A 23,514-nucleotide genomic window follows, 5' to 3' on the forward strand; every position below is an offset into this window, starting at 1 on the left:
GGAATTTCACACTTCTTTTATTCACAGACCCGGGTACCTTCACTTCTTATTTACATCGTCATGGCGTCCTTTGTGTCTCTTCTCACTGTGGCTGCCCTAGGCCTATCCACCACAGCGCTTCACCATTCCAAGTACGCCGTCCGCTTGGTATCCTCGGACCATCTACGTCTGCGGCTACTGTCCTTTGGGCCACTCCCCGTGACCGTCTCAACTGTCAGTTCCTCTGTGGAGCCTTTCTATCGTCTCTCTCTCTACAGCAGAACCTCTTTACTAGTGAGCTCCCCTGGCTGACTGGACTTTTCAGAACCTTCCCTCAACCTCTTATAATCCCAAGTCCTGGTAGCTCCGCCCACTATCACCTGACAGTTTCTTTGTCCAATGGCAGTCTCACAGTCAAACTCCTACACTCCCCACTGCCATCTAATGGTCAAACTACAACACAGCACCCCTTTCTCTTTATCTCAGCGCTTTTGTACCTACACTGCGCTACCCCTCTGCCTCTTCCTACAGGCAGATTTATCCGTCAGTTCAACCTCCCTACATTGCCAGGGTAGAAAGAAATGGTAAATGGGTATAGCTTTAGGGTGTGGCTAGGGGGGTGGTCAAAATTTGCTCGCCACATAGCCTCCCCCTCTTTCTGTTCCGTAAAGGTTGGGAGGTATGCAGGCAGCCCCTTCATTCCAGAGATTTTGTAAAACTTAATGGTTACACTTTCTTACACCCAATTCAGTAATTCGTGACATAAAGGGGTTGTCTTTTCAAGTTGTCCAATCAGCACTTACCTATCAATCTACTTAAGAAAACACCTTAATTGATACATTTATTCAAAGTTGAGTTTTATACAAAGGGGTTTTGCTCACAGGATTCCCTGGGGTGTGTGATGTCTTTAGGCTGCAGTGCATAATTACCTTGTAAAGACCATAAAAATGAGCACTAAATAGAAAGGCCAATATCTCTGGTGATGTATGGCAGATTTAATTCAAACAAAGAAAAACAGAATACTGAGGGAATAAAATGAGGGCAAATGCTGGCAACTTTTGACCTGCTGTGAGGGCCTCTTTAATTCTTGCCCTTAATACTGTAAAAATCTAATAAACACTGTTATTACTTATTCCAACCCACAAAGCATAATTGTAAACTGATTTTATTCAGTAGCTGACATATATTTATTCCAGGTACATATTGTCCATATTGTTGAACATGTGGAAGATTTTCAGAAAACACGGAAATATGTTGTTTGTTTACAACCATATGAACCACAAAAAGGAGTAGGATTAGTTTTAAAGTTAAAAATATACTCATCATAAATACTTAGATTCCCCCTGATAAATGCACATTCAAAAGTGAGAAAAATACTGTTTATTAGTGACATTTTGCCATATGTACAATTTCTGCCTGTCTTATTAATGTACTGTACTGTTAGAAGAAGGTAATGAAAACTGACTTTCTATAAAATAATGGGGCTCTTGTAATAATGTGAAGATAATATGCTGCCTATTATGGAATTCATGGCGCAGTAGAAAAATAAGAGCAACTTGTTTTAAGCAACATTTTATTTTTCCTTTGCACTTTTTTACAGACTTGTGTCCATCTTAGAATGTCCTATGTCCACATGTGTGACGGAGGGTCTATTAGGAGTCCATATTGCAGATTCTGTCGTCAGAATTGACGGGAAGTGTATTTGTTGCTGATAAAATGTGGACACTGCAACGGAGCCCAACATGCGGTTTTCTTGGGTTTTCCTGCAAACAGAAAACACATGCAGATGTGAGCACTGCCTTAACTTTTTAAATATTTAGTCATAACAGGGATTTTTCCATTGAATATATTTATAACCTATAGAGATGAGTGAATTTACTAAAATTTGTTTTGGATTTGATTATTCTGAAATGGCTAAAAAATATTACTTGCCCAGTCCAAAGTACATAAAAGTTTCCATTTACTCTAAAAATATATACAATGTAATGCTCTGAAGTGTCCTGGAACTATATCTAACACCTTGCAACCTCTTCAAGGCAAATACAACCTTAGGTCTCATTCAGATGTCCATTTTTCAAGTAGGTGTTCTATCTGTGGTTTGTTCTTTATGAGAAAGCCATCGCCAGACATGTCTGGCAGCAGCTTATCTCCAGGAGGAAATAATAATCAGTTCACCAGTGCACATTGTTGTCCATACACATTAGACTGTTGGCCAAACGCATTCATATCAGTGCACTTGGCCAACATTAGCCTAATGTGTATGGGGTATGTATATTTGGTATCTGCATTCTTCTGAATGGTCATTTTCTAATTTAGTCCAGCAGATATATGTCTAACATTTTTCTTTGAAGTTTATCTAGACTGTACTTACCCACATATATTACACTGCCATATCCAAGTATTTTGTTTAATGTGTATGAGGGCACAGAGCAATGTCAAAGTGACTTTAGCCTATATATCTGTGGCTAGCCAGATGATAAGAGGTAGCAACCAACAACACACAGCACTGTTGGACATTTTATGATTTATACAATAGAAGAAGATTCAAAAAATGATTCATTTTGGGGGGCAGATGCCCACAGTACCACGCTGGATGCATATGGAAGAAGCAATGGCTTTTATAAATGGTCCAAAAAAATTCATTATTTGGAAGTAACAATTGGTTTGGTTTTCCTAAAATGAATATGCAATGGCTTCTTTTATCTGTCCAAAAATTATCCTTTTTAGGGAGCAGTTTTAGGTTTGTTTGTTAAATCTATCCTGTGCAGGTAAGAGATTCTTTTGTTGTAGTAGCCCTACAGTATGGACCATAAAAAGCAATGGCTTCTCTTAGCTGTCAAAAAATGATCTCCTGACAAGTGAAGCCAAATTAGTGCCCTGTCGCACAACATTTTTACAGACTGAACTAAAAATAGTGGAAGTGGTTAAATCTGCTAGTTTGATGCAGAAACCCTGACCACCCAGTTATGTCATTGTCTAACTCCAGTTGGTAAGTCTTTCAGTCATGTGTGGGTGAGGTTTTGCCTGAGGTCCAAAAGAGCTCTTTTTGGTGGGCATACCAGAGTGATCTAGATCACCAAAAAATTCTGGACTCCCTATCTCTAGTGTCACTAGGATAGCTTCTGTCCCTAGTTATGTGTCAAGGTTCTCTATCGGACACTAACTTATAGAAATATGGTTATCTTTTTTTCTAAACAAGAACAAGTTTCTATTCTTCTATCCGAGATTTATTGCCCATTATTTTACACCTAGTAAAGCTTGAGCTCTGCAAGAAGAACAAGTACCTTCCAGAAGAAAGTAACGGCCCTAAGTGCAATGAAAAGATGGATGTAACTAAAGCAGTTAATTGAAACCTGTCACCTACAAAATTGCTATTTTCCTGCAGATATAGTGGTAGTCTGCAGGTCATTAGTGTATAAATCATGTTAGGCTGCTTTACTGGGAGAAAATTATGTTTTATTCTCCCTGTAGCCGCTCGCTTCCAGTCATCAAGGGTGGTGTGGAGACCTGTAACTATCAATGCTACACAGTGAGTGCTCACACAGTGAGTGCTGTAATCATCAAGGGTGGTGTGGAGACCTGTAACTATCAATGCTACACAGTGAGTGCTCACACAGTGAGTGCTGTAATCACTTCCCCTGCACCTTCACTGACAGCCTGCTCTTCACACCTATGCTGCACAGCAAGCTGTCAATCATGGTGTAGGAGGAGTGATTACAGTGTTTACTGTGTAATGAGCTGTGACTGTTCACTGTTCCCTGTGCTCCCCATAACAAGTGGAAGGGAGTGACTGCAGAGGATATAACTTTATTTCCTCACTGTAGCCGCTGCACCAGTAGAATGACATGATTTAAAAGAACCTGTCAGTATGTTTTACAATGTAAAGTAAATCATGGCCAAAATGGCGCCGCAATACAGAAGAATAAATCGATACCTTTTTTTGAATCAGGTACATTTTTATGAGTTTTTCAACCTACAAAGCAAGTCAAAGGAACAGCGAGTGCAAACAATCAACAAAATGCATTCTTTTAGTGAAGAAATACACTTTGTGCTTCTATAATCCGCAATTGAAATGTTCAGATAATTAGCTTAAGGTACGTACAGTAATTTACCCATTTTTAAGCCCTATGGCGACAACAGGCAGAAATGATAGGCAATTAGCAAGATAACCCCTATAAAGGAGTGCTTCTGCAGTGGGTGACCACAGACCATTTCTCTGTTCTTATTTTTTTAGCTGATATTTTGGTCACATTTGCATTTTGTCATTGCTCTCACCTCTATAAGTACTGTACAGTAGCATGAGGTGGTGTCTACAAGCCACAGAAGTTCCTTAGGTAGTGCAGCTCATCCAGGATGGCACATCACTGCAAGCTATGGCAAGAATGGTAGCTCTGTCTGTCAGCACAGTGTCCAGAGCATGGAGCAGATACCAAGAGACAGTCCAGTCCACCTGGAGACGTGGAGGGGCGCAGTAGGAAGTCAATAATCCAGCAGCAGGACCGTTACCTCCTCCTTTATGCAAGGAGGAACAGGAGTAGCAGTGCCAGAGCAAAATGACCTCCAGCAGGCCACTAATATCCATGTGTCTGCTCAAACTGTCAGAAACTGACTCCATGAGGGTGATATAAGGGCCTGACGTCCAAAAGTGGATGTTGTGTTTACAGCCCAACACCGTGCAGGGCAACTGGCATTTACCAGAGAACACCAAGATTGGCAGATTCGACATTGGCGCCCTCTTCTTTTCACGGATAAGAGCAGGTTCGCACTGAGTACATGTGACAGACATGACAAAGTCTGTAGACGCCGTGGAGAACTGTCTGCAACATCTAATACTTCATTAAGAGCATGCCCAGATGTTGTAAGGAGGTTATACCGGCGTGTGGAGGCCACACACATTACTGAGCATCATTTCCTTGTCTTGACGCCTACCACTGAAGTTGGATCAGACTGTAATTTCATTTTACACATTGATTTTGAGTATCATTCCAAGTCCAGACCTCCATGGGATATTAATTTTGATTTACATTGATCATTTTTACATTTTATTGTTCTCAAAGCATTCCACTATGTAATAAACAAAGATTTGCAACTGGAATATTTCATTCAGTGATATCTAGGATGTGGTATTTTAGTGTTCTCTTTATTATTTTGAGCAGTGTATGTAGTTCAGCTATGGGGCTACATATAATCCATAGCAAACAAACACTGCACATGTGCACATGTGCACATGTAAGACGATGTGACACAAAATATAAAAATCCCCAGCACTGTACGGTATTTGTGTAGGAAACATTCCATCTACTGTTTAAATGGGACCCTGTGAAACCAACTTCAAGAGGGAGAGTTTCAGAAAGTACCGGTTTGGATGGAACACTGGGCCAGTTGACCTTGACAACACAGTTCCCTGGTATAAAAGGCGAGTGTGCCAAAACTGGAGGAGATTTGGCACTAAGAGAAGGGATGGACAGGGTGTTTGTTACAGAGACGCTGACATTGAGGTGCAAGGCCATGACAGGAAGTGCGAACCAGTAGCTTGTGTCACGCCTGGAAGCAAAATCCAGGCATTGCCAGATGAACCCTGGAATCCAGACATTGGTTACTTCCGCTTTGTCCCTGTCTGTGAATTGCATCCGGTCACCTGCTTGCACATAGTCAGTTAAATGTACCTTTATGAGGACGCCTTTGTGGAAAACATAGTATAAACATTGTGTATTTATTTATAGGTCCTTCTTGCTCCGACGCAGCATTGGTGTATTTTAGGAACTGCATTTTAAAATCGGACATGCGGATGTCAATCATTTGTGTGACCATGGTATACTGCGTGTGCATGGGGAGTGTGTGACTCTGGAAATACTGCACACACACGACGATATGCTGACAATACAAATGTACTCTAGTGTTGAGATGTATGGAAATGCACGGTAGCAGGTTGGAACTGCACATGCACAATTGCGCTTCTACTGCGACAGCCTCTAGTGTCTGTAAGTACAGGCATGCACAGAAAGACTCTTGGAGACAGATTAGCCTAAGGAGCCTTCCCTTATTTTCTAATTGAACCTCCATGTCATCAACATAGAACAGATACACAAGCATCCTTGCGTCTTCAATGTTTTATGACATCTTACATAATTTGCCTCCTGTTGAACTGCTCCCTCTATACTCGTAAAGGGAAAACGCGTCGATGTGTTAGAGGTGCTATGTATTGGTAACTATGAGTAATTTACATCTACACTTTATGAATGTTTTATCTTTGGGTCTTTTACCATACAAGAATGATATCCCTTCTTTGAATAATGTATACTGATTGTTAACTTACTGGTATAGTGATTACTTTTCTTTATCTTATAGGTGGGACAGTTATGTATTTTTTCTCTCCTCAATTATTGGAAGATGATCTTCATTTGTGGTGTTTAGTTTGGTGGCAGTCACACACCATCACTGGCTTTCTCTACAGGGTCATTTATATGGATACACCTAAATAAAATGTGAATGGTTGGTGATTTCAACTTCCTGTTTGTGGCACATTAGTATATGCGAGGGGGAAACTTTTCAAGATGAGTGGTGACCATGGTGGCCATTTTGAAGTCAGCCATTTTGAATCTAACTTCCAATGGGAAGAGGGTCATGTGACAAAAGTTCACAATAAAAACAATGGTGTGCTTGGTTTTAATGTAACTTTATTCTTTCATAAGTTATTTACAAGTTTATGACCACTTATAAAATGTGTTCGAAGTGCTGCCCATTGTGTTGGATTGTCAATGCAACCCTTTTCTCCCACTCTTGATATGTTGCCGAGATCTCAATCTGCGCCTGGGGAATCAATCTGACCTTCAGGAAAATGGCGGCTGGAGGTGGTACATGCACAGATTAAGATCTTTGCTCCAAGATCTCAAACTGTGCACGCGCCGCCTCCGGGGGCCATTTTCCCGGAGGCCGCAGCATCAAGGCAATGGAACTGTGAGGGCTTCAGGTTTTGACATAATGTCCCCGGAGCCGCCCGCAGCACTGAGCACCGCCGAAACTGCCGCACCAGCAGCACTGGGCTGGGATGGAAGCGAGATCATCGCCCTGCAGCGTCGGAACACCGGAAGACTCCTGCTGCCACCAGAGCTGCTGATCCCACCCGGGTAAGATGAATTCAGGACTGTAAGACAGACCCCCATTTGGCGCATTAATTTTTTTCTCCTTTTTCCTTCTGAAAATTTGGAGTGCGTCTTATAGTCTGAAAAATATGGTACTCATAAAGCAAGCAACAGTATGATCAGTTGATTGACTGAAGTCCTGCTCCTGGCACCTCTACAAAAAACAGCTCATTTTTCTGGGTCAACAGTGCAATTTGGTAAAGGGACTGCGTAGCTATGCAAATAACCTCTTTAGATAGAAAGTAGCAATTCTAAAAGTCAATATCAACCCTTTAAAGAACTTTGCCACAGGACTTAGGATAAGAAGCCAAACAAGATACTCCATTTGCAGACACACACTTTGAGGTGTTTGCCCCCTCATCAGATGAATGGCTGTCTTTGTAATGCATTTTAACAATGTATGTTAAAGTAAATTGACTTTGAATTTAGGGTATTTTGATAGGCTTGATTCTTCGTGTAAAATTGTAAGATGAACTTCATGGCCATTGTTCCTCTAATCCTACCAACATATCTGTGCAAGAACTATGAATGCCAGGAATCCTTCTGGTAGTGGAAAAAAAAACAGTTGTGACATGCAGACAACTGCAGAATGACCAGAGAACTATTTGGAATGTGCACTCACTTGCAGATATGTAATATTATTTAGGCTGTTCACCCCATTGTCAAACTTTAATGAGTACTGTGATGACTCAGTGTCAATGAGGAAAATCTGGCCACTTGTGCAGGGGTGAACTATCCTTAATTATGAGGTACTATTCCTTTGTTCAGTCAAGTATAAGGGACATAAGCCATTGTTTCATGTGAGACCGTTTGATGTCCCGTTTTGTAAGCTAATTTGTGGAATGCCTGCTAATAACGAATTGTATCAGACCCCTGCGGTGTACTAGTATGCATCATTTGGAGGACAATTATGCTGTCTAATTGACCTAGTGAACAATACATAGTAACATAGTTATTAAGGTTGAAGGTAGACTTTAAGTCCATCTAGTTCAACCCATATCCTGTCCTAACCTGCCCTAACATGTTGATCCAGAGAAAAGCAAAAAAACCCCAAGTGGCAAACAGTAGGCTTCACATTGGGGAAAAAAATTCCTTCCTGACTCCACATACGGCAATCAGACTAGCTCCCTGGATCAAAGCAAAATTAAGGAAACTAGTGTATATACCCTGTAATATTATACTTTTCAAGAAAGGCATCCAGTCCCTTCTTAAATTTTAGTAGGGAATCACTCATTACAACATCATATGGCAGAGAGTTCCATAGTCTCACTGCTCTTATAGTAAAGAATCCGCGTCTGTGAGTATGCTTAAACCTTCTTTCCTCCAGACGTAGAGGATGCCCCCTTGTCCCCGTCACAGGTCTAAGAGTAAAAAGATCATGAGGGAACAGCCATGATTATCTCTCCCCAATCATGTGGTACACAATCTCCTGAAATGGGAGCTGAGGGATATAATAAGGGGCTTGTGCTTGCTCCTGTCACCGGTGTGATTTTATGGGACTTCAGTCTATGGACCATGGTTCCAGCTGATGGATTGCAGAACTTCTCCACTGCCCAACACTGAGCCCATGAATTCAATTAATTTGGCAACCCATGTTTGGACAATCCACTCACCTGGCAATATACCTCCTTGTGCTTGGTCAGATTCTGTCAAGGGGCACTAGTGGGAAAACAGGGGATGAGGAACCTGGGCACCTCAGGCTAAGGGGGTGCCATGACTCTCTTTACCTTGGGGGTACACTTGATGGTAGTGAGGCCCAAGTCTCTGACCTGTCCCTATCTCCTGGCTAGCCCTGAGCTAAACCCCCAACAGGGAATAAAGTGAACTGCACCAATAACACGAAAGGAAAGATAAAACAGACACCATGGGGTTAAAGCAACCAAAACTTAGCTTTGTCTGCTGCCAATCCAAGCAGCAGAGTAAGGCACCTGATCAGCACCCAGCAGCATCACCACTGCTCCAGATAAGCTGGACCCCCTCGGCACCAGGTAGGTCCAGTCTTCACCAAGGTTAGTTAGCAAATGACTAGTGTTGTGAATTCTCTTACTTCTGAGTCAGGGCTCCCTCTGGTGGTTACTGTGGGTGGTGGAGCTGGCCGGATTGACAGAGGCCTGCCACCTGACGATGATGATTGGAAATCTGGGGTTACTGATTGGGAGTATTTAAGTGAGCAGGCTTCCCTCAATTGTTAATGGTGATTAGTTCTTCCTGTGCAACTTGAGGTCTGCTGTCTCCTGCCTGATCCTGCATTTTTCAGTTAAGTTGTCTATTTGCTAATCCTTGCATCTGATTTGGTTTTGCCTCTTTCTGCTTTGCTGTGCGGGTTCAGTGTGCTCCCTGCTGGGGCTGTGCTGGACCCTGCTCTATATGTTACAGCTTGTGTCAGTTTGTTCAGTCCCCTGTTATATTAGTCTCTTTTGCTTTGCTGCCAGGTTACACCAGAATGCTGATATAGTGGGGGAGAGGTCGTGAGACCTCAGTGTTTTTTTGTACATCAGACATGTTGGATTTTTTAGGGTTTTTGCGTGATTGCAGACAGTGTCTTTCCTTTCCTTTCCTATCTAGACAGTTTGGGCCCCATCATTTGCTCAGTCTATTTTCTGCCTGTGTTTGTCCCTCATCTGGTCTCACCGACAATATATGTTTGGGGGCTATCTATTTCTTTGGGGGTCTACTCCAGGGCAGATTAGATTTCACCGTTCTTGCTTTAGGCCTAATTAGTTCTCTGGCTGTGTCGAGGTGTCTAGGGCATCGTAGGTTCGCTCCACGGCTACTGTTAGTTCTGTTGATAGGATTAGGGGTTTGCAATTCGCTAAGTGACCAACCTTTCTGGTTTCCTGGTCCTAGCCTATTCCTGCCATCCTCCTCGGTGACCTGTTCATAACAGACCAGTATTACCAACAGTGATCTGCAGCACTAGGTGGCCTTATAAAGGGAAGGAGGGAGTGGTCACACATGCTGACTAACTAAACATAAGAACAACTTCCACTGATACATATTAATGCATAGCAAAAACCAAATGCATGTTTCATGGACAAAAAGTCACCAAGGACACTCTAACAACTATAGATCCTACACAAAAAACACAAAAAAGCGGAGTAAATACGTCCAAAAATTGTAAAAATATCAGAAAGATTTTATTTAAATAAATATCCACATGAATGACCGACTAGTGTAATATACAGACTCAGAAACACAAATCATACTCCAAAAGCTCATGTGTGAAGGTCACAAAGAACACTGTTATAACAGCATGGGCACAGGCAAAAAAACCTCAATGGGATTAATATGTAAATGAAGAGAGTGACACCCTAAGGCTGTGTGCCCACGTAGCGATTTTTAAGCATTTTTGCCGGGATTTTCGGCGCGAAAACGCTGCGAAAACGTTAAAAAATCGTGTATAGAACGCCCCCCATGTGTTCCTATGGCATTCCGCACATGCTGTGCTAATGCTGCGCTTTTTTCCGCTGCGGAATCGTATCACGGAAAAAATTGCAGCATGCTCATTCTTTTGTGCGGAATCGCAAAGAATTGCCGCGATTCCGCACCCATAGGAATGCATGAGAATCGCTTACTTCCCGCATGTGGCTATGCCCACCATGCGGGAAGTTAAGGGTCTCATGTGCGGTTGGTACCCACGGTGTGGAGGAGAGGACACTGTCCTCCAGGCCCCGGGTACCATACCCCTGTAAAAAAAAGAATAAAAAATAAAAAATCGGGGTATATTTACCTTCCGGCGTCCCGAGCTGCATTCCGAGCCTCAGCGTTCCCAGTAATGCCTTGCGGCAAGGCCCTGTGATGACGTAGTCTCGCGTGACTCTAGCGGTCTCGCGAGATCGCTATAGCAACGCGCGACTACGTCATCACAGGTCTCGCAAGGCATCGCTGGGAAAGCTGAGGCCCGGGATGACAGCGCGGGACGTCGGAAGGTAAATATACCCCGATTTTTTTATTTTTTTTAGCATTTTAACATTCTATCTTTTACTATTGATGCCGCATAGGTGGCCTCAATAGTAAAAACCTGGTCACACTTGTCAAACACTATGTTTGTCGAATGTGACCAACCTGTCAATCACTTTCCAAGCGATGCTTCAAATCTCTTGGAAAGTGCTTGAATATCGCACGTGAAAATCGCGGCAAAATCGCGATCATAATCGCGGTAAAATCGCGGTGAAATCGCGCGGAAAAAACTGTGCGATTTCTGGGAAGGAGTCCGGTTTTCTGTGTGCGTTTTAACACGCAACGTGGGCACATAGCCTCACAGATAAATCACAGAAAGTGCATAGTGCATATAAAGTGCTTAAAGAGGGATATCAAGTGAAATGCTAATAGCCTTTAGATCATTTTCACTCTCATATGCATACCAATTATAAAGACCCCAGTAAGGAAATCTGTGTCTTACCCATAGATAACTGCCAGTGTATGTGTCCAAATACAGCCTCGACGCGTTGTTCGTAATAATCAGCGCCATTAACGGCGCATGCATGCTGACTCACAGGCCCATATATTGGATCTCCAACAGCTGCTCACGTGACTCGGGAGTGAGAGGGAAGTCCCTCATGACGTCAGCACCTCACCGTCGGCAGTCAAGAAGTGATGCACCATGGGTCCTGCTGCGCCAGGCATGCGCAATGCTGAAACCGCCATCTTGAATGTGGGCACAAATAAGGGAAAATGTAATGCAGCTAAAAATATGTGCAGATAAAGTGCAAATATACTAAGTATGATACCGCAGGGGTAATATAAAGTGCCTAAGAATGTAATATCACATAATATGTAAAATATTAATAATAATATTAAATAATGCAAATATATATGTGCAGGGTGAAGATTATATACTACTCACAATAATAAATATAGTATAATCACTCACTAAAAATAATAAAAAATAACAAGTATTAAAAATAACAAAGTGAAAAAATATGAAACAAAAATAATAATAATGAAAATATATAAAAAGCCGCATATAGAAAAAATATGTTCAAGACAAAATCCAGCATATCCTTCCATCGTAATGCAGAAAAGACTTTTCGGATGGTGAACCCACATCATGAATCTTCTTTGATGCTCTATTTCATCCAGATTTTGCGGATAACCAAAATACGCTCTAAACATCAGACAATGATGGAGAATAAAATGAGCTGAAATAGCTAATAAAAAACAAGAGCAAAAAACACACAGAATTAAAATCCAAAACCAGGGAAAATATATAAGGACTCCTTATATGCTTGACTAACTAAACATGTAGTAACACCAGCGGCCACCGGGGGGGAAAACCCAGCAGCAGACTCACTAAACTTGTGGTAACACCAGCGGCCGCCGGGGGAATAAACCCATATTAACCCCCGAGGGCCAGAAAGGGAAAAGGTTTATATAAGACCGCCCAGACTCTGAAACAGACCCAAAAATGGATTGTGACAGATTCCTAAGGTTGCCGTTACCTCCTCCCAGTGTGTGCCCCCCAAAAGCGGGGTGCTGCTGATTGGGGTAGTTGGCCTTGGATGCCCTGAAGTCGAGATTTTAATCCCCGACAAGCCAGCGGAAGAGTGAGACTGTCACTTGTAACATCTAGTGTCCTTGCTTTGAATATAATATATGCCATTAACTATTCGTAACACAATAAAGTCTTACCGGAGTGTGGTAACCTCGGCCTTTGTTGTCTGAGTAGTGTTCAGCACATCGGGAAAGAGTGCAGGCATTCAGTGGAATGAACTCCGACCCGTGTGGTCTTTCTAAAAATAGCCAGGCCAGCGGATGAGAGCACGAACTGGCCCTCATGTCTCTACAAGTACATTAACTTGTATTTTTTTTTAAATAATTTTATCCAGCATAGTAAGTTATGAAACTTTGCAAACCACTTTTATTAGGGGATTGGTCCTCATTCCTGTAGAAAAATTGGATGTAAGTGGTTTCTAGACTCCTGCTTTGAACTGCATTTTTATTGGAAGGTACTTATTTGGAGTACAGATCATGGCAGTAAATGGGTCAGCACCTTTACTCCCAAAACTCTAAGGATAAGCTCCTGAAAGAGATTGTTCTGATAAGCACAGTACTCGGAGAAGGACACAGGTGCTGAACCTTTCACCGCCAGCATCTTTACTCCAAATGAGTACAATGTAATTGAAGACACATGAATAGACTGGGGAAAAGCGGGAGTTTGGAAGCCACTTACATGCAATTTTTTTTCCTGGAATCAAGACAAATCCGCTAATAAAGTGGTTGCCAAAGTTTCATAAATTTGCATGCTGGACACAAATATAATAAAATTTATTCTTTATATAAATTTATATAAATTTATTCTTTATTTATTCTTTATATAAATCCAAATAAATTTTATAGGGGATAGTAATCTCAGCAGGCAAACTGACACAAAGGGTAAATTAGAAGGTCCCATAAACCTTTGAACTCAATCATATGAGAAGGTAATGTGGTATAGGACCACTTTATGATTTTCAAGGATTGTTTTTAATAAGTTTCCACAAGTTTTTTTCAGTATCACACACCATTCTTCCTGTTTAACCTATTCCCATAAATTGAAAATATAGTATGTTATGGGCATTTATTAGTTAAGGCATCTTGGTGTACTGTTACATTAAGGTGATAGTGCATATACTGGTAAGATAGCTAGTATACACAATTACAGTTGCACAGAAACTGCTGTGATCAGAGAGAACTCTGATCCTGGTTAATATACAGAAATATGCCAATACATTGTATTCAAAATATATGTCATAAAAATCTCTTTCTCAGATTTAGATCTCTGGATTTGAAAAAAAGTATAAAAAATTGTAATACTGTGGAAAAAAACTAATAAAAATTGACACCAAAACTGTTATCCCATTACTGTAATTAAAATGTTTTTTTATTCTATAGAGCAGGACTTGGCTAAGTATAGCCTTCAGACCACACATGGCCATTTGGCTGTTCCAGTGAGGCCAGGTGACCAGGACAGATAAAGTGTTGGATACAGTGGCATCCCACGCCATGTGTTCACCACTTGGGTGTCTCACTTTCACTGATGTCTGCATCCCGGTGAATATAGTGATGGAACAGGGAGCTCACCCTCTTCCAGCATTGAGCCTTTGTGCCTGAGAGTGCAGCAGTTGTGATGACAACACTCCATGGTTTCAGCTATGCCTTAGTACACAGCGCAGACCTGAGCAGTGGAGGAACAGGGTTAGATGAGTAGCTTTGTTTATTTTTTTTAGTTAACAGTGTGGGGATATCATACTGTGCCCTAACTAGGCTTTGTGGAGATATCGTACTATGCCCTAATGATGCTGTATGGGGATATAATCCTGTGCCCTAAAGGATCTGTATGGTGACATAATACTGTGCCTTAAGGGGCCTGCATTTGGCCATCAAACTGTGAATAAAGGGGAATACAATACAGTGCCTTAAGTGACATGTGTGGGAACATAGTACCATTCCCTAAAGGGCCTGTCACACTATGCGATATCGCTAGCAATATCGCTATAATGTCACTGGTTTTGTGACGTAGTAGCGATATTGCTAGCGATATCGCTATGTGTGATACTTATCTCCGACCGGCTCCCCCGCTGGTTATCGCTGATCGCGCGAGAATGGCCTGGGCTGTTTCTCGTCGTCAGCTTCCTGCTGGGGGCTTCCTGCTGTGGCGACGAGCGACGCGTGGACACCTCATCTGACAGGTAAGTAGCGACCCCCGACCACTGCTATGTCGCTGGTGAGATCTGCCTGTTTGGCAGCTCACTAGCGACCACTTTGCGATGCACCAGCAATCCTGACCGGGTCATATCGTTGTTGGGATCGCTGGTGCATCGCTAAGTGTGACAGTACCTTTAGGGGCCTGTTTGGGGAAATCATACTGTGCCTTACAGTGCCTTTGTGGAGGCATCATACTGTGTCCTAAGTGGCCTTTGTGGGGACATCATACTGTGCCCTAATGGGGCTTTGTGTGGATATCATACTGTGAACTAAATGGGCTGTGTGTATACACCATACTTTGCCTTAAGGGGGCTGTGTGGGGATATCATAATGTGGCCTGAGTGGGCTGTGCTGGGACATAATACCGTGCCCTAAAGGGAATATATGGAAACATAGTCCTATGCACGGGGGTTGCATAAGGACATAATTCTGTGTATAGGGGCTGTTTTGGGAGCAAATACTGTGGAAAGGTTCTGTATATGTGTAGTATGTGAGCCGACTGGGGGGTGGTCCCTTTCAGCCATGAACAGACTGGAGACAGAAACCAACGTGCGTTCAAACAAGTCCTCTTTATTGGCTGTCCTCTCGATGACCAGAGCAACACGACAGCTTGTATGCACAGTCCAGAATACCTTTTCCCCTTCCTTCTTTCCGTGAAAGTGATGTCCCTCACAGTTCTTTCACTGTGGCTACCTTAGGCCCACCACCACAGCGCTTCCCCTGGCCGAGTCCGTTCAGGGACACCTGACTATCTCTCCTTCCAGTCACTTCTGGAGCTCTTCATTCTTCCGTCTCTTCCTACACTGAGCTCCTCCTTCTGGACTGGCTTCCCTGGGGCTCTCTCTCTCCCTTTTTATTCCCCTGCCTGGGAATTCCCCTCTTTAGCCCCCTGTAACTCCGCCCACCATGACTATGCAGTTTCTTAAGCATTAGCTGCTGTTAAGTCCTTTCCCTGATTTCTTTTGTCTCCTTCTAGTGGCCAAACCTCAGTACTGCACCGTCTCCTTCTCCCGCTATTCTTTGTCTCCCCCTAGTGGCCAAACCCGGTCCTACACCATCTCTTCCTGATTCTAGCTGTTTCCCCACACGTATATACAAGTTCACGTCAAGTATATTTACTGCACATCTTTACATTCACTTTTCCTCTTCAGACAGGTCCATAGGTCAGTTCACTTCCCTACATATGGACATCATACTGTGTAGTGGGGCTGTGTGGGGACATAATACTGTGAAAGGGGGCTGCGTGAGTGTAAGGAGGAAGATGGGGCTGTGGGCTCCTGCATTGTGCAAGGTCTGGGACTGACAAAGCTGCATCCAGTGTTTCTGGGGAAGGAATGTGGAATGGCACAGGTCCCATGACCTGGGAAGAAGGGGCGTAGCTAAGCTAGGCAGTGAGCAGGAAGCGTGGGAAAGAGCCCTCAGTTTCCCAACGGCAGTGTGTGCAGAAGGAAGTGTGCGGCGTGCTCCTCAGGTACAGGGGTAGAGCAGAGATGTGAATGCTCCATTGAGCCAGTGAGTTTTCATAACGCAGCGCGTCTGGCCAAGGAGAGTGCAGTTCTCACGTGGAAGAGCGTGTTCCAGTGGCAGGAGCCTGAGATGCGTTCCCCATTGCTGTTAAATGTGCAGCAGCAGCTGCAGCGCATGGGTGAGACAGAGACTTCTGCAACACTTCCCACTTTGACTGCACAGATTTATGAACTAGGGGCTCAGTGGGCAAAACCGGTGACCGCACGTTGCCGCCAGAAGCTGGACCGTGATTCTTTGTGATCCATCTGAGGACACCACGCCGGCCATTGCCGGTACTCCAGCACCCATGAGACTGTTTGTGTATTAGGATCAGAGAAGACTACGATAAGTGCCGTTTAACTATCAGACTGTGGCGTTAACTATTTACTTCCCTTGATTCCTGTTTGCTGTTTATTAACTCCCTGCGAGTAGATCATTTTCATCCTTATGTTAAAAATTAAATAATATTGTTATACAGCATTGTTCTGCAATCCCTGCATTGTTGCATTTCTGAACCTGCTTACAGGAGAACATCATACTGCACAGGAGAGCTGTGTGGGGACATCATGCTGCACAGGGAGGTTGTATGGGGATGTTGCTATGTATGGGGATTTTGTTGGGATATTAAACTGTGTAAGGGGCTCTGAGGTGACATATGGAGCAAGGGCTTTATGGGGACATCATACTATGTGGAGACATCATACAGTGAGGGGGGGCTTTGTGAGGAGATCCTACTGGGTAAGGTGACTGCTTGGGGACATAGCACTGTGTATTGGGGCTATGTGGAGACATAATACTTTGCAAAGTACTGTCTGAGGGCATCATACTGTGCAGGAGGCTGTGTGGGGACATTATACTGTACAAGGGGGCTGTGTGGGGACATCATTTTGTGCAGGGAGGTTGTGTAGGGACATACTCTGTAAGGGGACTGTTATGACTCTGGACAGGATGGTTCCGCCTCCATCCTGGTCATGTCAAGATTAATTTTAGTTTGACTCTCTTTGGTTCTGGGGCTGCTATTTAATGTTGGCAGTTCCTGGATTTTGTATCGGTGATACTTCCGTATACTCAGTTTGTGGTTGCTGACCCAGGTTTATTTCCATAAACCTTGTGCCTCTGTGCTTGTGTGCTTTGCTGTGTATGACCCAGTTTGTCTCCTGACCTTTGCCTCTGCATCCTGCTTTGTACTGCTCTGTCCCTCCTGGTTATCTGACTCCTTGGCTTGTCTCCGTTTACACTTTGTCTTCTTCCTAGGTACTATGCTCTCATTTGGTTTTTGACCCTCGGCTCGCCTTGACAACTGTCTGTGCCCTGAACTCTGCGTGCTTAGTTTCTTCCCTGTACTCACGTGCAGTGACTGCACCCCTGCTCACGTGATTGCTCAGTGCCAGGTCCTGTTCTCACTGCTAAGTCCCAGGTCCTTGCACACTGCGTGCCTTGTTCCTGCACTCCCTGTGCTCGTTCACATACCCCCTGATAGCTCCCCCTAGGCAGCGCCAGTAACACCATTGGTGTCATCACATACAATTTTTAAGGGTTTTTTTTGTGTGTGTGTGTGTTTGTTATGGACTCACTGCGTGTTCTGTCAGATCAGGTATCTAACCTGACTAAGATGATGCAGAGCAGAGATCTGTTGAGCAAAGAGTGTTGGTTGCTTCTCACCAACAGGCACAGAGGGAGTTGGCAGATACAGTTAATACTGTTTGGCTTTTAACCCTCGGCACTCCTTGACAACGTTTACTGTCTGTGCCCTGCACTCTGTGTGCTTAGTTCATTCCCTGTACTCATGTGCGGTGACTCCGCCCCCTGGTCATGTGACTGCTCAGTGCCAGGTCCTGTGCTCACTGCTAAGTCCCAGGTCCTTGCGCACTGCATGCCTTGCTCCTGCACTTCCTGCGCTTGTTCACGTGCCCCCTTATAGCGCCCCCTAGTCAGCATCAGTAACACCATTGGTGTCATCACAGGGACTTTGTGGGGATAGTAAACTGTGTAGAAGACTTTGTGTAAACATGGTGTGTGGAATCTTTGTGGAAACATCATACTGTGTGGAGACATCATTCAGTGTAGGGGGCATTCTGAGGAGAGCATACTGTTTGAGGGAGTTTGTAGGGACATCATACTGTTTGAGGGACTGTGTGTGGATATCATACTGTGTGGGGGAACTTTGTGGGGACATCATACAGTGTGGAGGAGGGCATTTTGGAACATCATATTATTTTGAGTGGCTGCATGGGGCCATCATACTATGTGTAGAGTTTGTGGGGGCAACAGGTTTCGTTAGGTGCTGTTGAGCAAGGTAAAAAAATTGAATAAGAGGAGCAGTGTGATTTATAAACTTTATAAAACTCAGTAAATTGTATGATTTTGGTAAGATGCTACAGGTGAGAATGGAAGTTGCAATAATCCTGATTGTAACATGTATTAATAGTATCAGCTAGTACACATGCGTAAATCTGCTCAATATTCAGTGATAAAGATTAATATAAAATAATATTTATAAGCAGAATTAACTTAGACAAGTTGGTCCAGTCCTCCACATGCTATAGAGCACAATAATATATATATATATATATATATATATATACAGCTCTGGCAAAAATTAAGAGACCACTTTCAAATGTTCAGTTTGTCTGATTTTTCTCTTTATAGGTATATTTTTGAGTAAGATGTTAAATGTAAATTGTTCTTTTAGTCTACAAACATGACAACATTTCTCCGAATTTTCAAACAATAAATTTTGTATTTTTTTCTGAAAAGGAGAAATGGTCAAAATAAAAAAAAAAACAGTATTCAGAATCAGTGATGGTTTGGTGAGCTATGTCATCTGCTGGTGTAGGTCCACTGTGTTTTATTAAGACCAAAGTCAGCACAGCCGTCTACCAGGAAATTTCAGAGCACTTCATGCTTCCCTCTGCCGACAAGCTTTTTGGAGATGGAAATTTCATTCTCCAGCAGGACTTTGCACCTGTCCACACTGCCAAAAGTGCTAATACCTGGTGTAAGTACAACAGTTTCACTGTGCGTAATTGGCCAGCAAACTCGACTGACCTTAACTCTATAGACAATCTATGGGATATTGTCAAGAGGAAGATCAGAGACACCAGACCCCACAATGCAGGCAAGATGAAGGCTGCTATCAAAGCAATCTGGGTTTCCATAACACCTCAGCAGTGCCACAGGCTGATTGCCTCTATGCTGCATTGCTGCAGTAATTGATGCAAAAGGAGACCCGACCAAGTATTGAGTGCATTTACCAAATATACATTTCAGTAGGTCAGCATTTTGGATTTTAAAATCATTTCTTCAAGCTGGTGTTATAAAGTATTCTAATTGACTGAGATAATGACTTTTGGGTTTTCATTGGCTATAAGCCATAATCATCAACATTAACATAAAAAAAACACTTGACATACATCAACAGAGGCAACACAAATACGAAGAGGAGGCAAAGCAAGTGATGTACAGTGGGTACGGAAAGCATTCAGACCCCTTTAATTTTTTCATTCTTTGTTTCATTGCAGCCATTTGTTAAATTCAAAAAAGTTCATTTTTTCTCATTAATGTACACTCTGCACCTCATCTTGACTGAAAAAAGACCAAAATGAAGAGATTTTTGCAAATTTATTAAAAAAGAAAAACTGAAATATCACATGGTCATAAGTATTCAGACCCTTTGCTCAGTATTGAATAGAAGCACCCCTTTGAGCTAGTACAGCCATGAGTCTTCTTGGGAATGATACAAGTATTTCACACCTGGATTTGGGGATCCTCTGCCATTCTTCCTTGCAGATCCTCTCAAGATCCGTCAGGTTGGATGGTGAACTTTGGTGGACAGCCATTTTCAGGTCTCTCCAGAGATGCTCAATTGGGATTAAGTCAGGGCTCTGGCTGGGCCAGTCCAGAATGGTCACAGAGTTGTTCTGAAGCCACTCCTTTGTTATTTTAGCTGTGTGCTTAGGGTAATTTTCTTGTTGGAAGGTGAACCTTTGGCCAAATCTGAGGTCCAGAGCACTCTGGAAGAGGTTTTCATCCAGGATATCTCTGTGCTTGGCCACATTCATGTTTCCTTCAATTGCAACCAGTTATCCTTTCCTTGCAGCTGAAAAAACACCCCCATAGCATGATGCTGCCAACACCAAGTTTCACTGTTGAGATTGTATTGGGCAGGTGATGAGCAGTACCTGGTTTTCTCCACACATAACGTTTAGAATTATCACCAAAAAGTTCTATCTTCGTCTCATCAGACCAGAGAATCTTATTTCTCAAAGTCTGGGAGCCCTTCATGTGTTTTTTTTAGCAAAGTCTATGCGGGCTTTCATATATCTGGCACTGAGAAGATGCTTCTGTCAGGCCACTCTGCCATAAGGGCCCGACTGGTGGAGGGCTGCAGTGATAGTTTGTGGAACTTTCTCCCATCTCCCTACTACATCTGTGGAGCTCAGCCAAAGTTATTTTGGGGTTCTTCTTTACCTCTCTCAGGCTCTTCTCCCACGAAGGCTCAGTTTGGCTGGATGGCCTGATCTAGGAAGACTTCTGGTTGACCCAAAATTCTTCAATTTAAGGACTATGGAGGCCACTGTGCTCTTAGGAACCTTGAGTACTGCAGAAATTCTTTTGTAACCTTGGCCAGATCTGTGCTTTGCCACAATTCTGTCTCTGAGCTCCTTGGACAGTTGCTTTGACCTCATGATTCTCATTTTGTCTGGCATGTACTGTGAGCTGTGAGGTCTTATATGTACAGGTGTGTGCCTTTAAAAATCAAGTCCTATCATTTTAATTAAACACAGCTAGACTCCAGTAAAGGAGTAGAACCATCTCAAGGAGGATCACAAGGAAATGGACACCATGTGACTTAAATATGAGTGTCTGAACAAAGCGTCTGAATACTTACGACCATGTGATATTTCAGTTTTTCTTTTTTAATAAATTTGCAAAAATTTCTACATTTCTGTTTTTTTTTCATTCAAGATGGGGTGCAGAGTGTACATTAATGAGAAATAAAAATGAACTTTTTTGAATTTACCAAATGGCTGCAATGAAACAAAAAGTGAAAAATTTAAAGTGGTCTGAATACTTTCCGTACTCACTGTATGAGGAAAAAACAGTCTATTTTACACATATGTAAAAATAGACACGGATGTGTGAATTTAGCCTTATTATTATATCTCCTATTTGCCTAATGACTCCTATGATATGTTATTGCCTTTATGTTTATGAATATTATAATATTATGTGGCATTTCATGTTGTAAAATGACTCATAACCTATAAGAGGTTGGGGTCCTCTGCTATAAAGATCATTAAATAAAATACTATCCAGTAATGGCAATTATGCCATTAAAGTAACTGTTGTAACAAATATGCTCAGTATTTTAAATGGGCTAACCGGGCTCCTTTGCCACTTTTCATGTCCACTGTACACTTATTATTTTGTCCAGTAAAGAATTTTTTTTTTAATCTTGACAGCCTGTGGTCTACTAGGAAGGCTCAGAAGGAGCTGTAGAGAAATTCATTCAATAAAGTTGCAAAATTGAGAAACAATATATTCAACTGGACTTGAATTCTACTTGAATTTTACAAAAATGTGCATTCTCCAAAATACGCATTTGTGTAGTTTACTTCTGCACCACTGGTCGCCATTTTTCTGAAAAGCAAGCGGATCATCAAAGGTTAAAAAATCAAAAAATTCTTATACTCCCCACATTGCTCACATCTCAAGCCGCATAGCTCCTCACCATAGCCAATCCGGTCCTCGCATAAACTTTTGATCAATGCTGTTCACATGTGTAAAGTCATGACTCATGTTGTTACCTTTCATGTACTTGCGAATGCTACGCCAAGACTTCCGGCTCTGATGAAGGGATTTCAGGTTGGTGAAATTGAGGAAAGGAAGGGCTGGAGAGGTAAGCAGTAAGGGGTGAGTTTAAGGAATTTCTAAACTTTCTGCATCTTAATTTTATTACAGAGAGACCTCAGAGCATAATAAGGGATATTAAAAATTCACGGCGAATAGCTTCTCTGCAGAAGAATTTCCCAGGAAAATTCATGCAAACAGGCAAATTTGTGCGGTGCTTGATCGTCTCATTTCTACTCTACATGCATGGAACCGTATTTAAAAAAAAACAGCCACGGTTTCCTATAATCCTTCACAACCCTCTTTAAAACCCATATTTCAAATGTGCATAGTGTATTCCATTTCATGTCGTATTCTCATGTAAAGAGTAGAGATGAGCAGTGTTCGAGTCAAACTGTTTGCCAATTTCAAAGCCGAGTTGTTTTGGGCGGTGTTCGAGCCGTTCACCGAACTCGAACACTTTGCTTAAAATTCGGCTGTTTGAGGTTACGTTCGACAACGGTTCGTTCACCAAAAGCGTAACTTTAATTTCACAGTAATAATGGTTTTCAATGTTAAGAGACAGTTTCATGGCATAGTGGCCGGGGGTGGGGGGCGGGGGATAGATCTGTGCTGAAATAATGCACATCTCCTTTTCTTTTTTTCTTTCCCGCATTTACAGTGGGGCGGTGCAGTCTCTCAGCCTATCAGCAGTGCACACACACAAAGCAAAGTGCATGTTTCTTCACACAAGCAAGGGCATTGGCTGTGTATGTCACATGTCCTTGCCCTATAAGAAGCAGCCATTTCCCCCCATCGCCACCATTTTATCACTGCTGCAGCTTGTGTTAGACGGCACCGCTGCTGCTGTGGGCACTCTACTGTAAAACAGTGTGAATTTACAGCGAATTCAAGCTTACATACAGAGAGAGATTTAGGGAGTAGGGACTAGTTGTAATTACAGCCCTTTTCAGGGCTACGTTACAGCGGTTCATAGCAAGTGTAGGCAGGCAGGTCTGTGCCAGTGCTGTGCTAGTCTTTTTCACAGCATCTGTCCAAATCTAACTCAGCCAATCCTAGCATTGTCTGTTACTCAGTGGTGTAGTCCACCTGTCAAGGAGCTACACCATGTGTGTTTCTAATAATTTTTTACCGCATCTTGTCCAGAAAAACCTTTTGGGCATAGTAGCGGTGTGTTCTACTCAGCGGTGTAATCCACCTGTCAAGGAGCTACTCCGTGTGTGTTTCTAATAATTTTTTACCGCATCTTGTCCAGAAAAACCTTTTGGGCATAGTAGCGGTGTGTGCTACTCAGTGGTGTAGTCCACTTGTCAAGGAGCTACACCGTGTGTGTTTCTAATAATTTTTT

At 42.7% G+C, this 23,514-nt stretch overlaps 1 long non-coding RNA gene across 1 annotated transcript in view; it reads right to left on the reverse strand.

Annotated features, from left to right (window-relative positions):
- Positions 1–1,535: 1,535 nt before the first annotated feature.
- LOC141083462 (uncharacterized) overlaps positions 1,536–23,514 on the reverse strand; it is a 56,467-nt gene continuing 34,488 nt past the window's right edge. The window contains exons 2-5 of the long non-coding RNA XR_012230725.1: positions 22,124–22,207; positions 12,169–12,228; positions 11,524–11,768; positions 1,536–1,742 (exon numbers count right to left, since the gene is read on the reverse strand). This is a non-coding gene — a long non-coding RNA (uncharacterized lncRNA). The remainder of the gene's footprint in view (positions 1,743–11,523; positions 11,769–12,168; positions 12,229–22,123; positions 22,208–23,514) is intronic.

The sequence above is a fragment of the Dendrobates tinctorius genome, unplaced genomic scaffold (genome assembly GCF_039654945.1).
Source record: "Dendrobates tinctorius isolate UK_male_01 unplaced genomic scaffold, ASM3965494v1 ptg000005l, whole genome shotgun sequence".
Taxonomy (NCBI): domain Eukaryota; kingdom Metazoa; phylum Chordata; class Amphibia; order Anura; family Dendrobatidae; genus Dendrobates; species Dendrobates tinctorius.